We start from the raw sequence: 14389 nt of genomic DNA, 5'->3' as shown, positions 1-14389 counted from the left end.
GTAATGCCAGAAACCGGTCCCCGGGAGCTTGTTTCCTTCCCAGTGTAAGAATTGGCTTTTGTAGTTTGGTTTGCCCTGTTCCCATCATGCACTGGGACAGGAACAGACTAATTTGCATACAGCCAGGTTCTGAAACTGGGATGGTGCAGTGAACTAAAAAACGGTGTTGGATCTAGCCCTGATCTCTTGACTGGGTGAGAGCTTTCTGCTTAATTCAGAGACTCTGTCCCTCACCACCCCTTGTTGTAAATATTTTTGTCCACCCTAAGCGTGGAAGGGTATTCTCAGATGTGAGACCCTTGCTCATTGCACCATCAGGATTCAAGCAAACCGGGCCGAAGACGGCTGTAATGCCAGAAACCGGTCCCCGGGAGCTTGTTTCCTTCCCAGTGTAAGAATTGGCTTTTGTAGTTTGGTTTGCCCTGTTCCCATCATGCACTGGGACAGGAACAGACTAATTTGCATACAGCCAGGTTCTGAAACTGGGATGGTGCAGTGAGCTAAAAAACGGTGTTGGATCTAGCCCTGATCTCTTGACTGGGTGAGAGCTTTCTGCTTAATTCAGAGACTCTGTCCCTCACCACCCCTTGTTGTAAATATAACTATGTAAATGACACAGAAATACGCCTAAGGAAGAATTTTTGTTATTAAAATTTTTCTTTGAATTTCATGAGTTCTGTGTAGCATGATTACAATTGAATAATACCATGGTCTTTTAAATAATATAGTGCTGAACCATAATAATAGATTTGAGTTGGAATTTCTTTTTCTATTATGAAAGTTGAAAGAGGTTGAACTTTCGGTTCTTGCAACTTTGTGAGTTTTCTAATACATTTTCCCATGGTAGGGTTAGGTGCGGTGGAATTTTGCCTCAACCTCCCTGTTTATATGTTTACACAAACTGGAAAGCCATTGGATACTCACAGATTTTCATTTGCCTCAGAGCAGTGAATTAGTGGACGACTAAATACTCACATGTGGCGATTGGAAAAATTATGACCCACTCGCCACCTGGCCTAACGATCTCGGAACACGCCTAAAGTATCAAAGGACGTAATAAACCTCAGAATTACCATTGACTCCAAGCTATCAATGAAGGCCCAAGTGGACAAACTAGAAAGATCAAGCCTTGTTAATATAAAAACTCTGCGACGCATCTTCCCCCACCAGGGATTTCCACATAAGGTCCAGGCTACTATCTCTTTTGTTCTGTCTAAACTTGATTATGCCAATAGCCTTTACCACGGATAATCTTTAACAACTATGAAAAGACTACAACAGATTCAGAACTCTGCTGCAAGACTACTCTTACATATAAAGCCACAAGCCCACATCTCTCCTGCCTTGAAGGCCTTTCATTGGTTACTAGATATGCATTCAAGCTGCTTTGTTTCACCCACAAAGCAATATATGGAACAGGGCCGCTCTTCATCATGAATATAATCGCCAGCCACGGCTACTGCAGGTAAGAGTGGTGGCGCAGGTGAGGGGGGGTTTCATGAGACAACTACGAGGGAAAATTAATTATTTATTTAATTTTCCCTCGTGATCGTCTCTCAAAATGGCCCCACCGCCCCACCGCTCTTACCTGTAGCGGCCACAGCTGAAAATCACCAAATACATTCAACAAAGGAGCCTCCACACTAAATTGGCACCTCGCCTCAAAATCCACCATACAAGAAAAAAACCAGAGGTGGCACTTCCTTCTCCGTTCATGCAGGTAAACTATGGAACTCTTTACCCCCAAACATAAGATCCACGAATAACTAGCTTATCTTCAGAAGACTACTCAAGAGTAGGCTCTTCTCCATATAACCACCATACTCTAACATAAATACAGCATATCCTTGTTTATATAAGCATTTATTTTAATTATATATGTGTACTTAGATATGAGTATTCTTTTGTATAAATGTGTATAGTTATTATGTCTATAAATATGTAGATATTTGTTAGTTCTGCTTAAGAAATGTACATACTACTTGTGGTTATATTATTCTATATTTCACATGTATATAGGTCACTGAATAAATAAGTGATTTTTTATTATAACAATTTATCTACAATGCATCACTTTTGAATTTAATATATATATATATATATATATATATATATATATATATATATATATATATATATATATATATATATATATATATATATATATATATATATATATATATATATATATATATATATATATATATCTTTATATGATGAAAACAAATAACTTAGCTAAAAGTACAGCAATACTTTAGAGTTTATTATATACAACTTAAATGTAGATATATTACCTGCCTTATACGTATATTTCTTCCCTGTATAAATACAAACCCTTCCCTCTTCTATCCCTCCACTTTCCTTTTTCAATCCAAATAACAGACTCACATGTCCACCACTAAAATGAACTTAATATTTCCCTATACTAATTGATTACTAATTTCTTGCAGATCCAGATTAGCGTGCTACTCGCTGAAATGTGCGTCAACGCCTCGTCAGGGGTAGTAAGTGATTTATAAATGCAAGTACAATGACAATCCCAGAAGAGTAGGCTGATCACAAACATAACCACATGGTTTGGTGGATGGCAGTAACCATCAGTGTCAAGAAACTTCAATGCCAACACAACAGTGATACGGATATGCCAGGAAGAGATAGTTTGAGATGCATCACACCACCTTGTGTGTTTTATCAATGCCTCTTCCTGATCAGTCTTTATGGAAGAAGTGCTGCTTTGCTGATGTTAAAATAAGGAGAAATCCTTTCTGAAGAGCCGCTTCAGTCTGCTAACGTCCCAGGACTATCAACCCGGGCAGAGTCTTTGCTTTGAAAGTTTATAGATCATAAAGATAAGCAAGAGCTGCTGCCGGTGCCATTTCCTCCTGGTCTCTTGGCATGGCACAGTGAGTGGCATTAGGATGTGAAGCAATATGCATCCTCTTTTTTTCTCTCTATGCTGGTGATAACAAGTCTGCAGGGTTTGCACAGGGTAATCACCTGCTTGTCTGCTCATCATCCCACAGTCCCAAAGGCAAGGGCACACTTGTCAATAGGTGCTTTGACACTTGGCCCGGGTGTTATGCCTTTTTCTCATAATTAGTATATGTTTTTGTTATCAATCCAGGAAATGGGGGCCCAATTTCTTTACTTGCACCTAGACCCATGGTATCCTTCCTACGCCACTGCCAAAAGGAAAAAGAAAACGGTGCCCTAAAAGGAACATGGGTTCACAAAGAGTGGGAGCTGAGAGACTTACACTTCCTTTATATGCCATGAGGTTTCTTCACTAAGGCTGTAAGATACCTCAGAGGGATATGAGCTATTTGCTTTTCCAAAGTTGTGATTAATCTGTAAATTAACAATTGAAAGCCTGCCATAGGCAACTTTTCTCTTTCCAGTGTCAAAAGATAAGCACTCTTAAGTTTGACAAATACAGGTCCCAAACCTTTGGGTCAAGACAGAACATCTCATTGAAGCTCATTTTGTTGGTGTTGCCGGTATCACATACCTTTAATGAGGAGAGGCCAAGGGTCGAGGTAGGCCCTGCAATCCTCTCAGGTGTAAATCATTCACAGAGCAAGTAGATTACAGTGCAAGTCCCTTTCTACAATAATTGCTTGCTCTTTGTTAAAATGTAAATTTCAGTGGTTGAAAAGTGAATATTGGCGAAGAGGCTGGCTTCTATGATACCAAGGTGCACCAATGGCAAGCCCAACTCTACCCGCACGCGGCTGGACTGTGCCTAGCACTAGGAATCTCTCCCACCTACTGCTAGCCTGCCAGGTTCCTCTACATTCTAAACCCTGGATACTGCTTGCTGCACTGCTGCCACATAACACAATAAGGGGGACCTTTAAACTGTTGACAAGCCATCCCCAATAACCTTCACCTGCATGCCCTCACCAGTTCAGCATTCCCGTTCTGCACCACCACAGACCTACCCTCAGCAGCTGGAACAACCTCACAGAAGAGACCTGGGATTAAACCCTTGCCACGCACAGGCATGAGCATACCAGCAGCTTGCTGAAAGCCATCAAGAATTTCAACATCTAGATCATCGCATGTGATGACGTCCTGGCAACCCTTCAAAGACAACCCAATGGCAAGAGCTTGACCATAAGCCAGTCATACAGAGAGGAATTTAGGATGATAAAATGTCTCTGCAAGCAACTGGAGTACAAGGGGGAGAACAAGACAAGACATTGAAGACAAAAACATCTTCAAATCCACCTTAAGATACTACCCTCAGCAGATCTGGAACACAAAGCGCACAGTACTCGCAGACTGCATGAACAGCAGCAAGGAAATGTTCACCATTGTCAAAGATTTCACTACTTCTCCAGCCACCTCATCACATCCTCACAAGGCCTCTGCAACTAACTCTCTGAATTCTTCTGTAATAAAATCACCCCCACCCCCAACCTGACCCCATCACCCTCTGGACTCAACTTCCCATTGCAGCCGAAGAATGAATCCTAAACATGTGGCCCATAGGCACTGTGGATGAAAGCGCTGCCACCTATAAGTCCATCCACTCAGAGGCCGCATCTGACCCCTGGCCCTAGCCACAACTTCACTAAAGAACTCCTACCAATCAGTGAAGCACTAACATCCATCCTCAAGGCGTCCATCAGCTCAGCCACTTTTACAGATACCTAGAAACATGCCACAGTCACTTCCCCCTACTCAAGAATCCCAGCTACACAACTACAGATCTATCTCCCTCCTACCAACCCAATCAAGGTCTTAGTGAAGCTCATCAACCGGCTCCTTGCTGACCACTTCAGCAACCACCCGCTACTCAATGCCACGTAGCCCTGCTTCAGGCCCAACCACAGTACACAAACAGCGCTCATCACCACCACAGATGACATCTGCATGATATCAGAGAGGGGCGATACGGCAGCACTCATCCTCCGGAACCTCTCTGCAGCATTCGAGACGGTCTCAGATCCAACCCTCATCAGACACCTACATGAGTTTGGTATCCAAGGGCCCGCTCACCACTGGATATGCTTAATCTTTGCTTTACATTTGTGAGATGCTTTACATTTGTGACGAGGAGCGAGGCAGACACAAGACATACACTAGTGGAGGGGAGACGCAGCACCAACGGTCGCCACAACTGTTGCAGCCGTGGTGATGTGCGAGCAAGGAGGAGAGGCTTTGGCATGACCCATGAGTGGGCCCCCTGCAAGTTTTTGAGCCGAACTGTGTGAGGAGTAAAGGGGGGTCAGTTGGGTTGGTGGCCGGCGGCTGACGGGAAGCTAGTTATGGCTTTGGTGGCGGCCATCTGAGAGCATTGAGTGCACCAAGAGGGTAGTCTGGTGAGCGAGCGGGACTCAGCAGATCTCAGAGAGATGTGTGAAAAGAAACAAAAGAACACAGAGTGTGGAGGAAGACTGAAAAGACTACAGGAGGCCGTGGCAGCAGATAGAAGCCAGCGGTGTGCAGTGAGCGGATTACAGTTGGGTATAGTGCTGGGTGTAGTGAGGCCAGCAACAAGGTTGTTCACGTTTGGCTTCTGTCACCTAGTTGGTGCAGACTAGGGGAAGTGACCTGACTAGGGCTGGTGCAGTTTGCAAGCTTGTATGTCCCCCCCCACTAGCCATCTCTAGATGCACCCACCCCAAGCCTCCCAGCCATAGTAGTCATCTGCCCTGCAATTGCAATTGCCTCACTTTTGCCCCCCTTTTGCCCCCTGCCCTGCACCTCCAGTACCTTCAGCAGTATCACCCGTTTCAGCATCAGGGTGCTACGAGGCGGTAAGGAATATTAGGAGTTTCATAGAAGGCTTTAGCAGGTATCCGGTGGTATCGAAGGAAAACCTGTAGCAATTGTTTTAACTCTTCCTGTGCTTTCTTTGAACTTGTACTAAATGAGGATGTTTGAGCTCTTACTTCGACGAAGAGGCAGACTGTCAGGGGGTGAGGTCGTGAAAGGGTGTTGCAATGAGAAACAAGGTCCAAAAAGTGCTGTGGGACCATCGGTACAGCCTACTCCTTCAGTATTCCCCCGTTTCATATATAATGCATACATCTGCAGTTGCTACTCCTAGGGGCGATGCCTAGGGGATTGACAGAGGTTTTTCCCTTGGGTGATTTGAGAAGAGCAGACTGCCCGGGGAAAGCCATTAACTGGCCTCAGTGGTGTATGCGTGCAAGAGGATACACTGGTGAGGGTGCATGCAGATTATGCCTCCGTTCAACTAGTGAATGGGGATTCCCCCGATGTTACGCAGTCTATGGTGCCACTTATTGGATAAAAAGGGGGGGCATTCACGAATGGTTCTTGCCAAGCCGTGTTGGAGGTAAAGGAGCAGGGCGGGATGGCACCGGGTGAAATTCTGAGGGGCAGGGTGGATTCTGTAATCAAAATTTGCGATCTAGTCGTCATTGTTCTTGGATATTTTGGGACTTCCAGAGACTCTCAGGTTAGCAGGAGTTATCTCGTCGTGTTGTGGAACGTGTTTTTCCTTCTTTGCACTGATATTTTTTGTACCTGGATTTTTCGTTATTTGCTTTTGGACAGATAGAGGATTCAGGGCAGGTTTTTTACGCTATGCGTTTTTCCCCGCATCTCATGTATTTTCATTAATATCATCCTCTGATCGGGCACCATTTGGATTCTTGTGGACTGCAATTTACTCCTTCTTTATATTATGGATTACCAGAAGGCCCAGTGACCAACGGAGGCTCTTCACTAGCAATAGGGGGCCAGCAAGGGATTCTTTACAGTCCTTTTTAGGTTTTGCCTAGCCAATGCTTACGAAGTAAGCATTCGCTAGAAAAAAACTAATGAGTATAGTATAGGGGTTGGAATCCGCCCCCGTCAACCATTGGTTAGCTCCATAAATGGAGGCTATCCATTGGAAGACTGGCCTGTCCGTCAATGCAGGACCAGATTCGGGGGCGTTCCCGAGAATTTTTGGCTTTTGGCGACGTCACGCTACGTCAGCCAAAAGCCGAGAACGCCCCCGAATCTGGTCCGGCATTGCCGGTGTTCCTGCCTTCCTGCCTATTGGTGGGATGAGCCCCCTCAGTGCCGCCGCGCTAGGATTGGTTCTCGAGCCGCCGCATCATGAGCAAGAACGAAGGAGCTGCCCTCCCATTGGCTGAGGCGGTCGAGCCCCCTCAGTGCCGCCGCGCTAGGATTGGTTCTTGAGCCGTCGCGTCATCGCTGGAGCCGCCCTGCGATTGGCCGCAGCTTCGTTCTGTGTTCTTGATTTTGCCGGCTTAAAATTATAGACCGTGAAGACAGGTTGAGGGTAAATGTGCTTAGAAATAAAGACAGTGAGTATGGTTTCAAAGTAAAGGAAGTTCTGTTGTAAAGTCGGCGATGACGAATTTTAGGTAAAGACAGCCCAACGTGCGGCTCGATGGTTAATTGCACATTGACACGCTTCAAGTGCTGGGTCACCCCTCTGCCCCTCTATCACCCCGTGAGATAAGTTGCTGGCGCTCCAGAAAGTCTCTGCATACTCATTTTAGGCAGGCTTACAGACACCCACGGATTGCTTGTCAGATGGTACAGGGCCGTGTCGTGATTTTAACGTGTAAAAGGAAACTATGAGACAGAAATTGAGACCCCTCGGCAGTATGTAACGTGTCTGCCCCTGAGAGCTGTCCGCCCCCCCTACCGCTGCCTCGGCTCCCGTTCCCGCACCCCCGGAGACCCACAGCCTGCATTATATGCAGTATGAGTCACGGCAGCTGCAGGACACATGCGAACAACACACTCGACAGACACGTCTCCCCGTGTCCCAGCAGCGCCTTTAAATTGCATTTTGGCCATGAAGGGCTTTCCTGGGGGGAATGTATGCTTTCATTGAAGCGCTATATGCCACGAGCATGCATGGCGTCCTTGAGCCTCCGCGCAGACATAACGAATCCGGGATGACTGCTCTCGACCTGCTTTTGTCCATGCAGCAACTTCAATTTCATTTTTTAAAATATATTTTATTGCAGCTTTATATTAAACGCGGCCTCGGCTCCCAGTTCCCGCCCCCCTACCGCTGCCTCGGCTCCCGTTCCCGCACCCCCGGAGACCCACAGCCTGCATTATATGAAGTATGAGTCACGGCAGCTGCAGGACACATGCGAACAACACACTCGACAGACACGTCTCCCCGTGTCTCAGCAGCGCCTTTAAATTGCATTTTGGCCATGAAGGGCTTTCCTGGGGGGAATGTATGCTTTCATTGAAGCGCTATATGCCACGAGCATGCATGGCGTCCTTGAGCCTCCGCGCAGACATAACGAATCCGGGATGACTGCTCTCGGCCTGCTTTTGTCTATGCAGCAACTTCAATTTCATTTTTTTAAATATATTTTATTGCAGCTTTATATTAAACGCGCGTGACATAACCAAGCCGTGATTTGTGGGCAGTGCGCGTGAACGCTTTGTTTAATTTTTAGTTCAGAACCATGTCTTACAGCCGCGCTCAGACCCCTCTGCGGCCGGGATAGGTGCGGGACGTGTGTGGAGCGCACATACTTATGTGCTGGTTTATGTTTTGTATGTTATTTTGTAAATTTGCAATGTGTAGAGCATCCCTCGAGGCTTTTGCAAGGCGCTCTCTCTCCGTCTCTTCCCAGAGCGCCATCAGACAATGCTGTCATTGCCTGGGCTAGAAAGAAAAAAAACATGAAACACTGGGGAGGAATGGGGTTAACTCTTTATCAGCCGGTGCCTAACGGTGCTCCTTACAACCTGCCATGAAACCATCACTGCAGAGGAGCCAAGCAGGCCTTCTATAGGTCTGGGCCTCTCAGAATCAAAAATAAATGTTTTATTTGTTCAAGTTAGTTTCTACTAGACGAGAGGCAGTGTCCCTCATACCTCTGAACAAAGGATACTTGAAACCAAAAATCAATGTTGGATCACAGGAGAGGATCACTGATGTCTTGTTGGAAGGCACCTGTACTAGCCAATGCATGAGGCACAGAAGCAGCCATTCATTTACAGAAAGAGCGCAGGCTGGGGGAGACGGGAGCCTGCTAAAGAGACCGCCTGGCTCAATTATTTGGTAGGCGTCACTGGGAGCAAGACCGAGCTTTTGTGAAAAGAATTTACAGAAACCACTAAAAGATTGTATATTCATACTTAACAGAACAACGGGGACACTGGTAAACAGCCTGCTGGGAAGGGAAAGATGGGATCTCAAGACACACCTACACGTGGTTAGCTCTGGGTCTGCATTTTCCTAAAGATGGGAAGGAAGAGGTGCAAATCTGTTATGCAGACAGACTTTGAGAGGAGCATCTCTCCTAGGGAATGCAGGGCTCAAGGCTGCAGGAAGAGCTACAGCTCTCTTCTGCAGACAGCCTTTGAGAGGTGCGTCCCTCCTCAGGAATGCACGGCTCAGCGCCTCCTGTGAGGAGCCTGTCCGCCGAGGACAGATGGGAAGACCTGCCGAGGCTCCTGTTTGCCATCAGTGACGGGTAGGGTCGGGGTGAAAGGGTTAATGTTAGCACTGAGCAACTGGCAACTCGCTCTGTCACTGGCCTGTCAGTACCGGCCCCTCCCCTTGAGAGCTCAGGGGGCGGGGCCTTCTCCTGGCTGGGGAGTCCATAGACCACGCGTAGGCCAGAGGGAGCACAGGTGTTGTGGTGGTGGCGGCGGCAAGGGTGTGGCTATTGTCAGTACAGCCAGTGCAGTGGCACCAGGCTCGGGTGGTAAATGACCGGCGCACCACAATTATAGCGGTTTCTTAATACCAAGTGCTAGCCAGGGGCTCAGAGTATTTGTGGCACGTGTAATGCCCGGGGCAGAACGCAGTCCCGTAAGGGGTCCCGATAAGCCCAAAGTCTATGAACTTCTGTGAGATAGGGAGCGTCAGGTGCCCCTGGCCTCCTTCTGCAGCAGGGCATCACTGCATTAGTCCACCGGTTATGCAACAAGGAATTTGCATGGGGTTTGTTAAGCCCCAAGACCGATTCAAAACACCCACAATGCGTGTACACCACAGTGTGGCTCCTTGAGTGTGAGTCTGTAGTGTGTGAGGACGACAGAGTAGTAGAGAGGTGTTGCTTTTGGGACAGTGGCATTCGAGAAGCCTGTTTAGAGCGCACTGTTGTTCTAAGGGCGGCGGGGGGGGGGGGAAGGGGGGGGTAATTGCAGACATTGGTTTAAATTGAGCAGTCAGTCGGTGATCCCACTCGACTGTGCAGTGTGAAAGGGTAGACACAACCAACAGATGCCAGAGACACACGAACATAGAATTAAATAAATAAATACACACAGACACATCGGTGAGAAAGGTTGCTTTTATTTAAAGTTACAATTCGTGCCTCCCTGTTGCCTGCTTGTGCCTCTGTTTTCGTGTCTCCCTGTTGCCTGCTTGTGCCTCCGTTTTCGTGTCTCCCTGTTGCCTGCTTGTGCCTCCGTTTTCGTGCTGTGACTCTGTTGCCTGCTTGTGCCCCTGTTGCCTGCTTGTGCCTCCGTTTTCGTGCCTGTGAGACTGAGTGCAGGCTGTGAGTGCAGGCTGTGAGTGCAGACTGACGGACTGTGCGTACCTGTGTATGTGTGGAGCTATGTGTACAAGAGCTAAGTCATGCTGTGTATGTGTGTGTGATGCTATATGTGTATTATGCTATGTGTATGTGTGGGTCTGTAGCTGTGTATGTGTGCAGATGTGTCCAGGAGCTGAGTGATGCTGTCTGTGTGTAATGCTATGTATGTGTGATGCTATGTATGTATAATACTGTGTGTGTGTGTGTAACTGTGTCTGTCTGTATAACTGTGCATGTCTGTAGCTGTGTGTGTATGTAGCTGTGTATACAAAGCCTGTCAATGTGTGTAGAGGAGGAGCTCTGTGTGTGTGTGTATAGCTCTGTGTACATATACCTATGTGTGTATAAGTGCAAATGCAATAGGTCTCACATTTCGTAACCATAAAGCGATTTACTAGTAAACGACAAAGCCATTTGTTTATCTGTTTTACAAAAAAAAACATAGGTGAAAATTTTGACATTTACAATGCCAATAGCTCAAATTTTGTCAAAGGCAAAACCTTTGCATTGTAAATGCTTGTTTCCTTCTACTGCTCCGTAACTCTTTGGGTGCCTTTCACTTACATTGTGTTCTCTTTTAAACAGTGAGTCCTTGTTGATGTGTTGCTGGAGTGCCTGCTGTCCTGGTGAAATCCTGAGGGAAGCTGTCCAGTGTTATCACAAACTGCCCGAACGAAGATGGACCATCGTGATGCCGCTCCCCTACTGGCTGGACTGGGGGCGGGTCCTTCTTTGCAGGAGTTAGCGTTAGCCCTCTCCTCTGTGCAGAATGAAGTGAGGGATTTACGGCATGAAAACCAGGTCTTGCAGGCCGAATTGAATGCCTATAAGGCTAGGAAGATGGGGAGGGGTTCTAAGGCACATACACATTTGGTTCAGTCAGCCACTTTCCATTTTGAATGGATGTCTGGTGTTTCTGGGAGTACCCCTGTCGCTCTTACTATGAATACACCTGTACTAGTACCATTGGCTGTTTCTGAAAGGTTTTTCTGGGATAGCAATAAATACGGCATATTTATGAACCAGTGCCATTTGAATTTTATGTGTAGGCCAGCATCTTTCCCCGACGATGCAGCTAAGGTAGCTTTTGTGGTATCTTATCTGGCTGGCACAGCGGCTATGTGATGACCCAATTTTGTACAACTTCCCAGCTTTTAAAGAGCAGATGCAGTGCTTGTTTGCCAAACATACTTGCATGCAGGCAAGCTACGCAGAGCTGCTCAAAATGAGACGGGGAAGCAGGATTTATTGGTATACATTTCCACTTTCAATCGCTTGGTATCACAGACACATTGGCCCGTAGAAAAAATAACCCCACTCTTTTATCAGGGTCTTTGTGAGGAATTAAAATATGTGTTGTCACGGGTTGTGAACCCTCCTGAAGATTGTAAGGAGTTCATTGACTTTGTGGTTAAATTTCTTTAACTTGTGGTTACTGGAAAGAAAGGGTGAGAGATATCGGATGACTGCACCCCAATTATATGCTGGTCGCAGCAACTATAAGGAAGAGGCGGGGGTAAGGAATAATTCTGAGCCAATGCAGATAGGCAGCGTAAGTGGACCCCTGTCTAAAGATGAGAAAGATAAGTGACGTAGGCTTAACCTCTGCCTTTATTGTGGGAAGTGTGGGCATTTTGCACATGAGTGTCCAGTTAAGCCTTTTACGGTACCTGTCAGGAAATCTGTGGCTTGTGTTGGGCTGGGGAAGGCATTGGTGTATCAGGATAACATATGTGATGTCAATCCCTATGATGTGTCTGGGTTGGTATCCCGTGTACTGCGCCATTTCAACATTTCAGTCACCTTGGTGGAATCCAACAATAAGAGAAATACATTTCTGGTTTTGCTTGATTCCGGCGCAACCGGTAATTTTATGGATATCCAATTGGCGGACAGGTATAATATCCCTTTTATTTATAAAACACATCCTGAACCTGTGAGGGCGATCAATGGCACTGAATTGTCATGGGGGTTGATTATGAAACAGACTGAACCTCTCGTCTTGATCTGTGACAATGGCCATTCTAAGTCTGCATTTTTTGCTCTTATTATTGCACCGACCGACTGCATTATTTTGGGGGTGCCTTGGTTACAGACACATAATCCCAGAATCGATTGGGCTAGACGTGCTGTGAATATGGATTCAGTATATTGTTTACAGCATTGTTATCAGGAGGTGTCGGATTGGGTGTCCCCTTTCGTGTGTGCTACGGGATGTTCTCTTGAGAGGCCTGCCATCCTGGAACAGCTTGAGAAGTTTGCTGATGTGTTTGATGAGGTCAAGTCGTGTGTTTTACCACCACACCGCAATTTTGATTGTCACATTGATTTTGTTCCTGGTGGATTTTGCCCTGTAGCCAGATCTATGCTTTGTCAGAGCCCAAAACACAGCACTTGCGGGTCTATCTGGATAAGATGGTGGCCACGGGGTTTATTAGGCAGTCATCCTCCCCTGTGTCATCTCATCTTTTCTTCATGCCCAAGAAGGGAGGGAATTTACGCGCTTGTTTTGATTACAGGGCATTCAATAAGGAGACAATAAAAAACAAATATCCTCTTCCCTTGATCTCTGTATTGTTAGACCAGTTGCGACATGCCACTATTTTTACTGAATTGGACCTGCGGGGGACTTACCACCTCATTTGTGTCAGTGAAGGGGACAAATGGAAGACTTTCAGAACTAAGTTCGGCCTGTATGAGTAGTGTGTTATCCCCTTCGGGTTGTGTAACGCCCCCGCAGCTTTACAATTTTTTATAAATGAGGTGTTAAGGGACCTTCTGGATATATGTGTCATCGTATATATCAATGACATATTGGTGTTTTCCAAGGATGTCGCAGAACATGATTTGCATGTGACCCAGGTCTTGCAGAGGTTACGTGATAATCATCTATTTGTTAAATTGGAGAAGTGTACCTTTCAGTCATCTCAAGTGGAATTTTTGGGTTTTGTTATTGCCGCAGATGGCATACAAATGGACCCTAGAAAGACTGAGGCTATTACTACCTAGCCTGGTCCGACATGTGTCTGGGATGTCCAGGTGCTGTTTAGTTTTGCCAATTTTTATCGGGCGTTTCATCTCCCATTTTACCAACATAGTAACACCTTTCACTTAATTGTTGAAGAATGGGGTGGTATTTCAATGGACACTGGCTGCTCACTTGGCCTTTCAGTCCTTGGTTGAGAAGTTCAATTCAGCTCCCATTTTGCAGCATACGGATCCTTCACTACTGTTTTTTTGTGGAGGCAGATGCCTCCCAATATGCCGTGGGTGGGGTTTTGTCCCAGCGTGATGCAGTGACTGGACATATGCATCCCCTTTATTCATTTTCTAAGAAACTGTTGCCCGTCGAACAAAATTATACAGTGGTGGAGAGGGAATTGCAGACTATAAAGCTGGCATTCCAGGAATGGAGACATCATTTGTGGGGAGATAGACATCAGGTTACAAGCTATACAGATCACAAAAATCGGGAGTTCTTACGTTCTGCTCGGGCTTTAACACCTCGGCAGATGGGATGGTGTTGTTCTTTAATGAATTTGATTTTACCATCACATATAGGCCGGCCGCCCAGCAGGTGAAGTCGGATCTCTTGTCACTCATACATGTGTCTCCATTATGCAGAGATATCTCAATCGGTGAGGGGTGTATGATACCGAATGGGAGGATTTTAGGTTGCAACTCCTTTGAGGATTTTTTGGGTGAGATTGGGGAGCTGTGGTCCTCATTCGATGTGACATCTTGGTTGTCAGATACCTCCTTTCAGTTGAAAGATGGGGTATTGTATCATGGTATGCAATTGCTTGTGCCCCTTGAATTGAGGAATAAGGTGTTGACTTGGTGTCATTCTTCTTCTTTGATGGGTTATCCAGGAA

Source organism: Lissotriton vulgaris, chromosome 1_1 (assembly GCF_964263255.1).
Source record: "Lissotriton vulgaris chromosome 1_1, aLisVul1.2, whole genome shotgun sequence".
In the NCBI taxonomy this organism is placed as follows: domain Eukaryota; kingdom Metazoa; phylum Chordata; class Amphibia; order Caudata; family Salamandridae; genus Lissotriton; species Lissotriton vulgaris.
This window is presented reverse-complemented; position numbering follows the sequence as displayed.